General features: G+C 37.3%; 1 protein-coding gene across 8 annotated transcripts in view; it reads left to right on the forward strand.

The window, feature by feature from the left end:
* Window positions 4,034-16,757, forward strand: part of LOC110394957 (lipoxygenase homology domain-containing protein 1) — a 207,494-nt gene continuing 194,770 nt past the window's right edge. For 4 of the 8 annotated variants that reach the window (XM_021389034.1, XM_021389035.1, XM_021389036.1 and 1 more), the window contains exon 1: window positions 4,037-4,186. The gene's annotated coding sequence lies outside the window, so the exon portion shown is untranslated. Of the gene's footprint in view, window positions 4,187-16,757 lie in introns of all 8 variants that reach the window. The other 4 variants (XM_021389041.1, XM_021389040.1, XM_021389039.1 and 1 more) reach the window with 3 other exon arrangements.

The raw sequence follows: 16,757 nt of genomic DNA on the forward strand, positions 1-16,757 counted from the left end.
CAAGAGAATATCTGTAAAGAATAAATACCATTGTAAACTAATAGCCTTCCCTCCACTTTGCTCACTTTTGTGTGTTTGAGTTTCATCATGAGATGCATTATTGTGTAGCTGTGCTTATGTATCAAAGTGCTGAGTTTTCTGAGAATTCAGAACTTGGGCTTGGGAGAAAATAGAGGAAAGGTGGTTAGGGACAGTGAGCCCTGTTAGTGCTGTCAGTGCCCTGACATCAAATGGCCTGGCAATAACTTTTTTTCCTATCTTTATGAGGTCTTGTACTGTCGCAGTTCGCAGGGTACACTTGGTTAAAAACACATGGAAAGAATTAGATTTAAAAATCACTTTCAAATCCATCTGGAAGTTTTGGAACATGGAAGGAAGAAAGAGCAATTCACTGCATTTTTGGTAACATACTGAAAAACACAGGTTTCTTCTAGAGGAAAGCAGTTAATGTGTAAGTCTTGCACTCTCTCTGCAAGAGATAATTTGGAAGGTGTTAAAAATGCTACTGATTTTCTTCTGCCACGTTATAATTTGGGTCAGCAAGCAGCTACTGCTGTATATGGTGTGTAGCAGAGTGCAGAATATCAATGGGGTGACTGCTGTACCAGTTGCTAAATGGGAAGTTATTGAGGGCTGAAGCTTAGTAGGGTGTTGAGAATCATAGAACCATAGAATCCTTAGGATTGGAAGGGACCTGTAAAGGTCATCTTGTCCAATCCCCCTGCAATGAACGGGGACATCCACAAAACTGTTGTAATTGTGCTTGAAAATCATACATTTGCTTGAAATTAATAAATACAAGAACTCTGAACGTGTTTCCAACGTGTTGATTCTAATTTAAGGCATTAGGCAGCAATACTTCAATAACACCTTTTGTAAAGCGTAACTTCAGAAGCTCACAAAAATGTTTGAAGGATTTTTTTTAAAGTAATTTGTTTAATTGAAATAAAAATGTTCTCTAACATAATATAATTTCAGTGACAGTCTGACCAAAAGGACTTGTGTCAAGTGTTTGTCCAGATACCCATTCACTGGGTGTGACTCCTTGACAGATTTTGAACCCAATTTGTTGTGCCACCATAGTATTCAGTGTGTACACACTCTGTCCTCCCTCCTGTATGTTCATTAAAGGGAAACATTTACTGTATCTTTTCTCTAATTTCCTATTTTCAAAATAGGAGTTCTCTTAGTATTTGAATTTGACCTGTTGGCTCAGTGCATATATCCAAGTAACTCTCATTTCACTTTTTTATTCTACCATTACTTTATTTCCATTTCTTCTTTTTCATTACATTGTGTTGACATCCACCTTACTGCATCATTAGTGAAGACAATGGGAAGAGGTCATTTGTTTTCTGACAACATAGCGCATTTTCTTATTTTCCATTTGATTACTTCTAAAATTTAATTTCTATCTTATTCCCTTATGATTTTTTCTAAAGGCAACTTTAAGATGTGTTTGTTATGTGATAAACTTGTACGAGTGAGAGTTCTAGAAACAAATCATGCCAGCACACAGTGCTGTATGAATCAAGTTGCATTGAGAAGACGGCTGCTGCTCTGAGCTTGTGCTGGAAGAAGGCTTTAATGAGGTGGTCAGTGCAATTACCTTGCTACAGGTGTTGTGCACAGGCTTTTCTTTGAGAATGGCATCCTACGCAAGGGTAGACCCCTCCAGGCCATGGTGCTGCAAGGGTCTGTGCAGTGCTCTGTTTGCCAGTCAGTGTCTGCAAATGGGTGAGAACCTCAAGGGCTCGTGTAGTATCCTCACATGAATGCAGGATCATTCCCAGCAGTGCTTATTTGACTTGCATCTAGAATGACATATCCAGTTTTGATACCCTGATACAAGAATAATGTTAGTAAACTGGAGTGTGCTCAGTGGAGGGTCATTAAGGTGGTTGGGGGACCAGTCTCACATGACCTCAATGGGGCACAGTGCTTGAATGGTGGGCTTTCTCTAGTACAGCACAAATGCACAGGCTCCACGAGTGCAAAGGGATTTATGGCGTGGGTGAATTGCAGAAACTTGTGAGCTGTTGTCCTTACTGTAGCTGTGGGACCCAGAACTGTGAAGATGCAGCTCTGTATTTGGGAGATGTCTCAGTGTCGCATGCCTCTCTCCACACCTCTAGCTGAGTGCTTGGGAAGGCCAGATCCATTACAGGGCTCTAAGACCACTGGCAAAGCTCTTAGTTATATGGGCTGATTTTTGGGTGGTTTTGTGTGGAGCCAGGAGTTGAGCCCGGTGATCAGTATAGGTCCCTTCCAACTCGGGATATTCTGTAATTCTAGGACTTTTCCATAGCTACAACTGATGTAAAAAGGCAGAAGTCAGATGTAACGTCAAGCTTGTCCTGATGGTACGGGAGATGAAAATCTCTCTTTCACCTCCGGGTGGCACTACTGAGAAACGGCTCTATGCGGTTTCAGCTTTTTGCCGTGGAAGGCTGTCACAAGTTTCCTAACTCCAGCATCGTGCCTCATCCTGCACAGCTGGTAATCTGGTCAGCAAGGGAAGCACAGCTTTCTCTTGAAGGGCTCTGGTCGCTCCCCAGGGCAGTGGTCACAGCCCCAGGCTTCTGGAGTTCAAGAAGCATCTGAACAACATTCTCAGACACATGGTCTGAGTTTTGGGTGGTCCTCTGTGGAGACAGGAGTTGGACTCGATGATCCTTGAGGGTCCCTTCTAACTCGGGATATTCTATGGTTCTGTGAAATCAGCACCCTAGAATAATGGTATTAAAAAGAAAGCTACTTTATTCTTGTATTTGAAATGTCTGTTTCTGACCTCTGGATGGGATGCAGATGTAGGATGTTGTGGAGAAGATCAGACACAATGTGAAAAGATGAATACTACTTCTGTTTAAAGATAAATTTTTATGAGCAGAGCCTCTTAGCTATCATCCTATTTATTTATTTTTGTAGTAGATCACTTTTAATTCTGGAACTTATTTTTACATTTTTCATACAGTTTTAATTTACTTTCTGCTTCTCTGAATTATGTATTATGGGGCTGAGAAGACCAGCAAAGTATATTGAATAGAAGAAAAAAACCTTATAATTTGGCCAGGATATAAGCTTTGGTATTTTAATTTCAAAATCAGTTTCTATTTCAGACAAGTATTTTTCATATACACACTGAAATATGAATATGTTATGTGTTCAATTTTAGGCATTATATTATGCCCTGATTCACCAGAGCATTATTCCATTTTCATATATCTGCAGCAATTTAAATGAAACAATATTCTAAACTGCAGTAAGGTTCCCGGTAATATGTTACTGCATCTGTCATGTTATTTAAAATGAGTAATATAACAGTTTTTCATTACATAATTTGATAATTTGCATAGATTTTTGGCCTGGGTACAGGATTTGGAACTGCTCCTAAACTCTCCTAAATCTAGTGTTGGATTTCCTCAGTTTCTGAACATCAAGCAAGTCCTGTACTCTTGAAACAACAAAGCCCTTTACCTGGTATCTAACTTAAGCAAATGAAGTGGTGTCACTGTGGCCAGGGATTTCCCTCAGTCACTGTATCCTCAAATACTTTGCCTCTGTGGTGCATTAATCTCCGCTCTTTTTTTTTTTACCCTGTTTAATACAGCTAACATAGCAATTTCTTGGGAAAATTATCATATAATGTTTGCACAATGTTTTGTATGCTGTCTGCTATTGTAGTTGATCTGTCTCATTAATAGGTAATTTCAGATTCCAAGAGGTAACAAACTAAAGATATGCATAAGCTATTGCATGGGTATTGGAGATGTTAAAGATCTTAAATACACTTAAAAAAAAAAAAAGTTTACATAAAATGTTTCTCTACAGTGTTGAACTGTATTACAAATGAAAATGTTTCTGCCAGGGGAAGTTTCTAGTACCGAAGATACTACAGAATATCTGTTGTGTACAACCTACATACAATTCAAAGATAATAATGGAGATTGTGGTGAGGGAGTGGTCAACCTGTTTCTTAAGTGTTCTGCAGTGTGTTTGCTGTTGCTATAGGTACTATTGAAAATGGTACTACGCAAACTTCAGTGTTGCTTTCAGCTTGGGACATAGCAAACTGTAGCTGGAATATGCTTGAGCTGAAAGAAGCAGCATCCGTCATCTAAGTCCCATCTATGCAGCTCTGATTTTTGTCACATACTGTTGTAGCACTTCAGAGATCTTGGATTGGGTAAAACCTCTTTCATTTTTGTCCTAATTACTCTTTCTATACAGTAATGATATATAGGGATAAAATTGTCTTCTGATTACACAGCAGCATATTGTGTTTGTTTTTTATTTTAGAGGAGTTTGAGCCCAAAATATTTGTTTGTAGTATTTTAACAAATGTTAATTTTTTTGTATTGGTTTACTTGAAATCTCCTCTGTATGGTAATATTGTGAACTTTCTAGAAAAAGTTCACACATTTCCTTATATATGTACTCATTGCTAGTTAATTCCAATGCTCCTTTTAAAAAATATTATTTTTACTAAGAAGCTTAACTTTAAGCCTCTGTATTGGGGGGGAAAAAGATGTTAGTGATTATAAATACACCTTCAAAATGGATCATATTAAAAGATGTCACTTTTAAAAGTTATGGTGCATGCTTAGGAGTAGCACAGTCTGTTAGAGTATAAAATTGTGAAAAATATGCAAAAGAAAAAGAGCTTCATATTTCCCTTTGTAACTGTCAACTGCAGTCCTACCTACTCTTCGCGTCTTTAATCCACCTGAAATACTTTGTGCTTGTGGAAAAATATTTTTTTCAGAGTTGTTAACAATTTCACTGCCTGTACAGCTCAGTTGAAATTGAAAGGATTTAGTTTATAGAAACTTTTGAAAAAGCCCATAAACCAAATTGAGATGCAGAGAAACCAAAACCACTCACTGGTCTACATGACCTGTCTTGTAAATTTTCTCCTGCTCAGTTAATGAAAAGAACCATTTCTTATATTTATGGTGCTGGCCATGAGCACAGTCACTGTCAACTTTGCCACCTACTGCTCTTGCCTCTTGGCTGGATGTGGGGTATACATTACCAAGCAGTGATATATATATTTATATAATATATAATTGTGTATTTACTGTACTGTAAGTTCAGGTTCATGGATTTTTCCAGTGTGGCAGAATATATAAAGAGTATTCTGTCCAAAGTCCATGAAAAATGGCATTTGTTGGATGGCTGAATACATCTTCAAAACATTGCTTGTGATACTAGAGAAAAAGAGTGCCCGACATCTCTTTCTGAAAGGAGATCAAAATGCTTGACTTCTGTAGCTCCTAAGCTCTAATTCTGGGTGATCGTTACTCTGTGGCTATGCAGATCTTCTGGAAATAAGAGAGACAAAATACACAAGCTGTGGCTATGTTATAAGTGGAGAAAAAGCCATGAAGCTCTTGAAATACCAGATACTTGGTTTATGGACTTCTCAATTCAAACACCGTGTTTAGCCTGCTGTACTGGTTAGCCTTCATCACCTATCTCCAGTGGTTTGTTGAAGATGTTCTGTATTAGGCAGCAATAGTTATATTCTTTCCATAAAGATTTAAATTATGCAGTTCAAACTTTCCAGGTGTTCACAGCAAAGCCTACATATTACCAGTGAAATCAGAATCTCACTATTCTAGGCACTGTATGAACGAATTGTTGAACAAGGTTTAATAAACACAGTTTTAATATAGAGTGGCAAAGTGCAATGAAGGGATCAAACCTTTTTATCTGTTATACCCTCTGTATCCTACTTTTCTTCCTAAGTGACGTAGTATAGAAACAGCTTCAGTTAAAAGATAGAAAACTAAGGATTAAGGCTGCAATGGATGCCAGGAGGTCATGTAATCAGGAACCTCTTCAGGCAGCTCCTCTGGTTTTATTTTATAGTTCCTGATGCCTTTAATCTGTAAAGTATCAACTCATGGCTAATAGTTATTTCTCAAGATGAAAGATATATATGAAAGATATATGAGTTGTTAGTTTTAAAAAAAAATCAACAAAGTTTTTATTTTAATGTGGCTAAATGTTGCAATAAATTCTTGTATACTGGCCTATTAAGTGCCAGGCTGGGAGAATTATGATTTTCCTTGCATTAAGTTGTGTTCAGATCACTGTTTCATGGAGATATTTGTGTTGTTATTCCCAGTGATGAAGAGCAAAGATAAAAGGGCATGCTTGGATGACGTGACCACTGTGTTGTCTTTTGGAGTCAGTAAATTAAAGTGAAAATCCACACACAAATGTTTCATTTTTTTTACATTGTTTTTGATAGTCAGGAACCAGCCTTGAAGTTTGAAAGTCTGAAAAGCTGGTAAGTGCTCCAGAATACACAGTAGTGAATGTATCTTAGCAGGAGGTAGGACGGCCTGGAGCTGTCTTATTGTAGAAGTGAGCTCAACACTACACTGTTCTTAATTTTTCTCAAACTGTGTTTTGCAGACATACAGGGCTGAGTTAGGTCTGAAAGCTGAGCATGTAAATACAGCAAATTTGTGTTTACTTCTAAAGAAAAAAAACCCAGCAAACTGCAGATAATTCTGGAGATGCTGAATTCTCTTATGGAGTTCCTCTGTGGGATTTCTTGACCTAAGCTGGGACTGTAGAGTCAATGGCTAGTTGGATTAAGCTTATCGATATGCTTCAGAGGGAAACATATTCTACTTCTCTTGATTGTGCTTACAGATAATTGCTAGTACTAAAGGGAATTACATAGCTATATCCACATTTATAGCACTGACATTAACTTAATTATCCTATGGTAGCAAAACACATAAATGTTGGTAATCTTACACCCAATTTTATTTGCACGTTAAAAAGCAAGTTATTTGCCTAGTCAAGTCTCTTTTGAATGTTTCAATGAGCTTCTCCCTGTCAAAGTGAATGTCTGATATATTTACTCTTTGTACCATGGTAATACATGCTTTCTGTTTGTTTGTGTGCTCTCTACTGCCTTTGTATCACTTTTATCAGCAAATCATGCAAAATAAACAGTATCCTTAGAAACTGCAAACTAAACATAAGAACACAATTGCTGCTATATAGCTTGTGATTGCATTTAGCATTTTGAAATATGATAAAGATCACTTGGGAATGACTTTCAAGTCATAGTTGTACAATACTCAGTGATAAAAATTGCCATCCATGAGACTTTACCTGAATGATGAAACAGCACAGAAAAAGTATTTGTTGTTGTGCAAGGAACCATGTGCTACTTGACACAACACACTTGAGAGAATATCGTTATGATACAAACTGTAAGATTGGGCTCTGTTTCCTTGTTTTCATCATGGGAAACTTCAAAAGAGTAAATAGCTGTAGAGTTTCATCCTTCTTTCTAACATGCATATTTTGTATGGACAAAAAAGAGATCTGAAACCAAAGCAGACAAAACTTGAGGTAACTTCTGATGGCTTAGAAGAGGTTTGTAAAATAGAAACTGAAGGTGTGCACTGTATCTTTATTGAAGTAATGTAATTTAGAGCATAAAGAATTTAACAATTTTATCCTCACAATTCCTTTCTCTTTCCTGTTCTGATCTGCAGAGTTTTGCTGGATATACTTCTACAGTGATTAAATACAGTGGTGTATTTCCAGAATTCTTTTCTGGTCCATTTAATGCATCAATTTTTCACCATACTGGAGAGTAGCTGGTGGTCTGTGCATTACTTCAGTCTGTCTTCAGCTCCATTGATCTTATTTAGTAGAAAGAAAAAGATGAACAAAAGGGGTGAAATAGAAAAATCTACACAACCAGGAATTATGGTTAATTGCTGTTCCTCATTACTAATACAGCTCAAAATAGTTTAGGGTAGTAGATTTGAAAGACGAAAGGAAAATATTTTTCACACAAAATCAGAAATCGTTGAAATCTTTACCATATGCTGTCATAGATGGTGAAAAGTATTAACACCCTAAGGAAGGAACAGAAAAAGCTAAAGGAGAATTCATCAACAGCTGCTGAATTTTATAAGCAACCTGAGTCTCAGGATACCACTCGGTAATGGGATTTAGTGAGCGTAGTGAACCAGTGAAAGGATCTGTAGAAACTGTGTTTATGTCCTTCCTCTCTGAATTCTACTGCTGACTGTGATCAGAGATTCTGGGTTAGTCCGAGAGTTCTTAAGTTCAGATATTTTTCTTCACAATGATGAAAATCCTGTGTTTGCTATCCTGGTATAGGAGGATATTGATGCATGAAATTGTGGCTGTGAGGACCTAACTCAGTTGTGACGTTTTATTATGCTGATTTAAGGCATCCTTTCTTTCCTCCACCTCCAGTTTTGCTGCTGACATGACCCAACAGGAATGTTTAACTCTATCCACGTACCCTAAGTCTCTGCTGCAGAAGGATTTGTGAAGACTATACGTCAAAGTAGAGCTGTCTAATTGATATGTTCTACCACAAGCTGTCAGGGTGATCTCTTTGGGACACAACAGGGCAGCAGCAGACTTTCGAGAGTTACATTTCAAGAAGCAACACTTCCTGTATAATTTCTGTTCTCTTCCTTTGCTCCTTCACCAAAGCGTACTCTGCTGTACTTTCTGGCATTATTGCTCATTGTGATACATTTCTTTATTCGGTTTGTAGGTGATACAGTGTTGGGCCTTATCATTTTAAATGCCACAAAGATGTCAGGAATGATGGCCGTGCTTCAATTACAATATTGTTATCAGGAGCACAAAAAATAATAGAAAACCATCTAACTGAATAAACAAAAGATGACATAATAATGTAAGAAAATATTTTTCTGCTACAATTTCTCTACCTACCACCTGCAGCTGAAAACAGCAAATCTATTTTCTAGTGATTTGCATTTGCCAAGAAGTAAAAATGTTGCACTTTCTCTAGCTTTTTGAATATGCAGTCCCACTCATCTTAAAAATAGTTCAGCTTTGAGTTTTGTCTTTTTGTTCCTTTGGTATCTCTCTCTTACAAAATTGTGTTCTACTCAGCGTGAGGATGCTTTGGTCCCATTGTAAACGAGTGTCTACTGCATGACTTTTGTTACAGTCTCTTCAGTCAGTGAACATCCTATTGTTAGTTAGTGATCTAGGTTCCCAGATTCATAGAGCATATTTTGCCAAATTCAGAACAAAACCTGTATTTTCTCCTAGTAGAAGAGCCATGGTAATGTGTTTAACACTTTATTTGCACTTACTTCTAAAATAGATTTTGATCTTCAGATCTCTGAAGGAGTGTGCGGACATCTTAAGTCAAACAATATACTTTGCTGTTCAAAATGAGGTGTCTAAATTACTTTTATGTCTCAACTTTTAGATAAAGAAAACAATAAAACAAAACAAGATAATCTTAAAGTATTAGAAATGAAATCTTTTCTCACTCTGATCATCTTAAGTTGCAATTAATTTCTAAATAATAGTTTTGTTAGCATCCCAGAATCCCCTATATGGGATTCTCCAGTGCATTACAAAATGCTTTTAGCTAAAAGTTTACAACTTTTGCATAAAGTACAATATTACACTTTTAGAATACTATTGTATGTATTACTTTAGTAACTAGAAAATATATTTGTTTGTTTCCTCACTTCAACAATTTTAGTTGTCTGGTTTAAAAAGTGTCCTTAATTGGTTTAATGCAGTTATTCAGATCAGCAATCTAGATACTTCTCCATAGTTTTGTGCTTCTGAATGATACTGGCTCCAGTTGTTTACCATTTACGTAGCTTTACTTCTGAATTTTTGAAAACGTACAAATATTTTCATTTCAGTATTTTTTGTTGTGAAAATCTTTAGGAAATAAATAATGTGGAACTTCATTTACTTTTGAAAACTAAAATTTGTTAGAAAAACTACTTTTGCAATTTTTCGACAGTTAGGTATCCTGAACATACTGTTATGGATAAACAGAGAAAAAGGTGTGTTTTCAGGAGGTCTGAACAGAATAACAACTACAGAAGGGACAAAGAAAGTTATAAGGCCAGCGTGGAGAGTTAGTAGATTAGACAACTACTCCCACTACGTTTGATAGTAGCTGAGGATGTTCTGTATTTCATGTGATCTGCCTGACTAAACCATGCTCACTAACCATGTCCCTCAGTGCCACATCTACACATCTCTTATCATAGAATCATTTCAGTTGAAAGGAAATCTTAAATGTTGTCAGGTCCAACTGCCCCACAATGAACAGGTAGGACAGGTCATCCACTGCCTCTCTGTGCAACCTGTTGCAGTTTCTCAACTCCCTTTTTATTAAAAAAAAGAAAAAACTGTTTCTTTATATCCAAAATAATTATTCTTGAATGCCTCCAGGGATGGTGACTCCATTGCTTTCCTGGGCAACCTGTTCCAATGACTACCACTCTTTCTGAGAAGAAAGTTTTCTTAACATCCAACCTGAACCTCCCCTGGTGGAACTCAAGGCCTCTCATCTGAATGAGAGGTGATAGGAGGTAGCAACTTCTGGTGTAGTTCTACCTGTTTTGGTCATTTACAACTATACAGTTATTACCATTTTGACCCAGAAGACTGAAAAGACTTTAGACAAACCATTTCTACACAAACCAAAATATATTTGTGGCTTAGAATGTGACATTAAGCAATTAGCCTCTGCTCTATAGAAAAATTTAAAGAAGTAAGACTGTGATCGTTTCATGATAAGAAAAGTGTCCAGATGGCTTACCCAGGTTGTCAATAGATCACCACAGCAGCAGTGGAGATAAAGAATCTCCTCACTCCACACTTAAGGCAGATCTGTTTCGTTGCTTGTTTCCGTTGTCCTGACACCTTGACCCTGACTTGATGATACACCTGCAGCAGCAAAGGAAAAAGTGAGCATATTTTCCTTCTAAACTGTTGCCTGGACACAGATGAACAAGAGAATGGCTTAAAGCAGAGTTCTCTGCTATGTTGTTGTGATTGCTTCAATATTTTTTGTTTCCTTTCAGGTACTTCTCGAGGTAAAATTGTAGCAGCTGTCTTGCCAAGAGCTTTTTATCTTCTGTAGCCTAAGGGGTTAAAACCTTGGGACCAAAGTTTACTCTGCTGTCGTGGGTATTTTGTATGTGAAATACATCTTTCTAAATCTAAGGGAACAAGGGAAGAAGTACAAGAAGAACAATTCCCAGCACGCGAGAGGCATGACTGTCCTGGAGTCACTCCAGAAAAGGGGTCACTAAGATGATTAAAGGATTGGAGTACCTAACGTGCAGGGAGAGACAGAGGGAGAGCTGGGGTTGTTTAGCCTTGAGAAAACTCAGGAGGGATGTTGTCACTGCTTATAAATAGCTGATGGGATGAAGAAGATCGTTAGATTCTCCTGAGTAGTATCTAGTGAAATGGCAAGAGGCAATGGGTACACAGGAAAATGCAGGATATTCCACTGGAACAGAAGAGAAAACGTATTTTTCCTCTGGGAATGATTAAGTAATGGTGGGGCTTGCCAAGAGGCTGTGGAGTTTCCTCCTTGGAGATCTCTAAAATCTGTCTGGACATGGGCCTGGGCACCCTGCTCTGGGATGCCCCTGCTGTGGGTGAACCAGAGGATCTCCAGAGCTGTCTTCTAATTTAGCTGTTTTGTAATTCTAAGCCAAAACCCTTACAAACTATGCCTTAACTGTCTACTTACAATGATCTGTGGAGGCACTGATATCTGTTTGTTTAAATATCTCAAGATTCACTTGTAATGAATAAACGAATGTTTGCTGGACAGAAAACTTTGTCAAATAGAAAGGAATTAATTGACATTCACTTTCTTCCTTGAAAATAAGGACATTCTTTATAAAGTAAATATATAGAAGAAATGTATTCTATATATATACCATTATGTATAATTTAGAGCATTTGACTGTAGGCTCTAGCCTAATTTTTAGCATCTGTTTTGGAACAGTAAACTCTTCAAAAATGAAGGAGTATAACCTTTAAAATTCAAGAATTTGCGCAGCTTTCATTGAAGTAGAGAAAGAGATCTGCACTGTAACCCTGGGAGCTGGAGTATTTGTAGAAGTTTGTGGGATTTGTTTGTATTATATTCACGTAGAATCGTATGTGTGTATATACATTTACAGCTTTGCAGTATGAACAGTCGTCATCTAAACTTTAACTGTTGGTTTAGTCTGAACTCATGCATGTATTTTCTTCCTTTTTGCCTGGCTCAGTAATTAAAAACTTGCTTTTTGAAACAAATAATTGTTTGCTAATAAAAAAATATGAAACATGAAGCAAGTAAATAGTTGCTACTTATTCACATGCTGTTGAAGAGTAATGCTACCAATTGCTGGTTTTAAGTTTATATCAGGCAAGTATTAGTTATCTTGAAACTCACATTCCTTTACAGACCTATTCAGAGTAAAAGCCGTATGAAAAATGTTAAAGTTTGCAAGTGAAAACACTGGGAAGTGATTTATCTCAGCAGGGAGGGAGCTAATCTTTTTCCAGATTTTTGTCCGGAAACTGATGGGTTTGTTTCATAGATAAGGCTCTGCCACCAAAGCTAAGCTGATATGAGGCACTGCAAAAAGCCTGTGGGTGGGGGACAGTGTTAGTCAGTTGCACAAGAGCAATGTTGTCATCAGTTATAAATATCTTACTTGATGAAGTTAAGTGATATGAATGATTTTATATGACATTTCAAAAATACTCATTTACAGCTGTTCTGTCAATCTAATATTAAGAAATAAACAAATGCAGAATCCCAAATGACTATGAAATAAGACTGATCATATTTGTGTTTTAGGGTGTGGTTTTTTTTGCTAGAGGTGGGGACTAAGAACACTTTGCAGTAGAATGTATTCCAGAATATTATAAGCTTTATGCTTTACAAATCAGTTTGCTTCTTAGATGTTAACAGAGAGCTCTTGGAAGCACTAGGCCAAATTCACCAGTGGTTACTCAACTCTTTCTTTTCTTTTTTTGTGAAGGAACAATGGAAATTGGAAGAGAAACTAAATGGGCTTATTTTCCTTATACAGATTTTGCATCAAGAATTTCTTTTCCCTGAAGTAAACTTTCTTTAGCTTTCTCTTCCTAGTAGGGATGTGATCGCTCCCTCATGTCACATCTCTCAGGGCTTTGTGGCCTTTTCTGCCCCAACAAGGCAGCATGTTCTGATATAGCCCTTTCTTTTAAGAATAGTATGTCATAGGAGTTTCTTCTTCAGGATACTGATAATGGGACAAAAGCTCAGGAAATGTGGCGTTATGACTTTATAATAAACATCAGTGCAAAGACTTTCTGCATTGTATTTGTCCATTGAGCTCACACTAGGATTCTGGACTGAGGAGAAATTGTTCTTATTGCACGTCTTCTCATTTATTTCATTGTGGGAGATAATACAATTTGAGCAGAATACAACACCTATGAATAAAGAATGGACTAACTCTTTAATGATTTAGAATGACCATTTAAAAAAATATAAAGTGATTTTAAATCCTTTGTGATCAAAATATAATGTTAGACTATGAAATTCTTCCATTAATTTAGTGTTTTGGTTTATAAAGATATTGGGCATAGCTATGATAACTTCAAAGCAAATGTAGCAGCCAAATTTTATTCTTAGGTGGATACTTACTGATTACACACTGCTTTCACGTGGTCTTGAAATCAATTTACTTTAAATATCGGGGGAGTCCTTTTTTAATTGAAATATGCTGTCTAATTACTGAAATGGTTGCAAAGGGAAAACGATTGAAGCAATGCTTTGACATGCATTTTTTTTCCTACTAGAGATGTTCTTGTTTGCCAGCATAAAGATGTTAATCTGTTGTTTAACAATGTGCAGTAAGTTTTTCATAAAAGTATTCTTAATACTGACGGACATTTGTTGATTTTCTTCTAAGCATCTAACTGTAAGTATGTGCTTGTAAATAACTCAAACATGATTTTATGTCTACGCACAATTCAGTAGTACTGATGCATTAATTGAATTGCATGGTTATAATACCATTGGAAAATACACTTTATCATCTGCTGGAGCAATTTGCAATGAGGCCCCAGGCGTTAGGACAGCAGTGTCAATCAGCTGGCATGTGGCAGTCTACCAGTTACTCAGTTACTATATTCCAGTTTCTGATGTTATAAAAACAGAAGTTACTCTTTAAGATGTGATCATTACGCTGGCTGCCTAAAGTTCTAAACACAGCTTTTTCCCATCCTGAGATTTCATCTTTTTTTCTCACTTTCAGTGAAGCCAGAGACAAAATCACAAAGGAAGTTAAAAGGAAGTTGAAATCAGATCAAGAGGAAAAAGCTCTGATAGGTTTGAAATGTTTCATCCAAATGATTTGCTGTGTTTTCTTATTGTGATATTTTATTTTTAATATTTTAAACATACATTAATTTTCTAAAACAAAAAATTTCTTCGAAGCAGAAAACTGAAATTTCATTTAGAAAATATCAGAATAAGATGTTTGACAGCTTCATTTTTATTTGTGCATTTCACGTTCTGAAATGTCCTGACCAGTGTCTTTCCTCTGAGTGGCTTCACTTCAGACAATTTTCAACTTCAGTTATGTGGCCTGAGGTTACAAACCCTCGGCTATTAACTTCTCATACTTGAATGGGCTAACTTGGCTGAAGCACGCAGTTTGTATCAGTTTGCAGGCTGGTTGTCTGAGCTCTGACAGTATCGACGGAAATATCACCATGACTAAAAACTTGCTGTTAAAAGAATGAGGGTTTCAGCTCTAATCTCTTGAAGATAACTGAGGCAAAAAGTATTTTCAACCTTATTTTCTCTTATCTACACCTGCTGCTACTAGGCAGAGTGTTTAAAAAAGGAATATTTATGAGGCAGTAGGTACTGTGGAATACCTTGATTTTGGCTAGACTGATTGCAGGAGTGAGGGGCTGCAGTTTCTGAAGCCACGGATCTGTGTTTCTCTGGGTGAGTTGCGGTGAGAGGCCAAGAGCCTACTCCCCTCCTTGGCGGGACAGGTGGAGGAAATAGGATGAGAAAACTTGTGGTTTGAGGTGAAAACAAAAAAGCTGCACACTGATTATTATTTTGGGCACAGCACTGCTGACTTGGGGAAAACTAAATTAGTTTCCAGCTAAAATAGCTTTGAGTAGCTATAAACAAAGACGAACACTAGAACAACAGTTGTGAGTCCACAATGGCTCCGCTCTTCCTCTCTTTCTACTTTCCCCCCACTCCAGAATGGGGGTCTGTCCATGTGCTGCAGTACCACAGAAGATTCTGCTCCAGCATGGGCTGCTCCATGAGCTGCCAGACATCTGCTTGGGAGCCTGTGACACCTCTGTCTCTGCCCTTGGTGCTGACACTGCTGTCTCTTGCTCTGCTTTCCTGTCCTCCTCCACCTGTGCAGCATTTTTTCCTTTTGTCCAATTTGTCATCCCAGAGGCACCACAGATATGGCTTCTGGGCCCACTGGAGCCAGTGAGAAGCAATTCCCTCTGCCACAGGGGAGTCCTAAGCCTCTCCTCACAGAAGCCATCCCCATATCACACCCCTACCAAGAGTTTGGCGCTGATACCTGACGTGTGAGCTCACCTGTCTGCAACACTAAAAAGAGCATTTAGAAAAAGGACTACGCCTTTGTCATATGCCATAAAATAATGCATTGTCTAAACTATTGCAAATGAAATAACCTTTCAACTTGGCAGCATATAAATGCTGTTCCATTCTCTAATAACATTTATTTAGCTTTTCTGAATATATGTATAAACAATTTGGTGCCTTTAGAAGATAGCTTTTAATATTAATTATTAAAAATGCTTTAATTTGTCTTCAGAAGACTAGTTACGCATCATCATCCCTTGCATGATCCCATTCTCCAACTTTTAAGATATAAAGGGATATATCTTACATATTTGTGTAGTGCATGTAATGTGGATGGCTGCCCATGGACTACAGGATGAAATTGAATTATTGAAGATAGAAGATAAATCAAAATGAATCAGTTCAACAAAACTATGATGTATGTAGAATTAAGAAAATTCGCAGCTGCAGTAGGGAAGAGTGGCTAACAGTAGTGAAATTCCAAGAAGAATGTTAGGAAATAAGGGTCAAAGGGCACGAATGAAAGAGAAGAAATAAATTGGACCACCTATTTTAAGAACCTACAAATTATTTAAAATTAAACAGTGACTCTACTTGAAAAGTGGAGGAGAAAAAACTCTTTTTCTTCTGACGAGATGTCCAAAACTTCTGACTCGATCTTTAAACTGATAAATACTGATCTAAATCTAGGATGAGTTGCCAGACCCCTAATTTTCAGAAAGCATACATTAAGGAATAGGAAAAAAACTTGTGATCTGACTAGCATACAATTCGTAGCTGGAGGTATTTCTGACTACTGCATGTAACATGCAGTTCTATATGTGTGCAGGCATTTATGCTGAACATGAGCTTGTTCTTCTGAGTAAAGAAGAACTTATGGATGTATTCGATTGAATAAATTGACAGTCTACTTGACAGCATCTTGATTTCCTTTATGTAAAATGTTATTATATTGCAATATGATCTAAATTTAGTTATTGTTAGGATGTGCAGAACATATTCATATGATTCTGTTTCTCAGTGAGTGTATTAATCTCGATCAAGGTACAATAATCTAGGGAATTACTTTTTTCACTTCTAGGTTTCATCATTTGGGAGGTAGTGTTGATCTGCATGAGGGTAGGAAGGCCTTGCAGAGGGATCAGGATCAGCCGGATTGGTGGGCTGAGGTCAGTTGTATGAGCTTCAACAAGACCAAGTGCTGAGTCCTGCACTTTGGTCTCGAGAACAATGAGTATGTATGCAATGCTATATACTGGGTTGGGGCAGAGTGGCTGGAAAGATGTGCAGAGGA

The sequence above is a fragment of the Numida meleagris genome, chromosome 2 (assembly GCF_002078875.1).
Source record: "Numida meleagris isolate 19003 breed g44 Domestic line chromosome 2, NumMel1.0, whole genome shotgun sequence".
NCBI lineage: Eukaryota > Metazoa > Chordata > Aves > Galliformes > Numididae > Numida > Numida meleagris.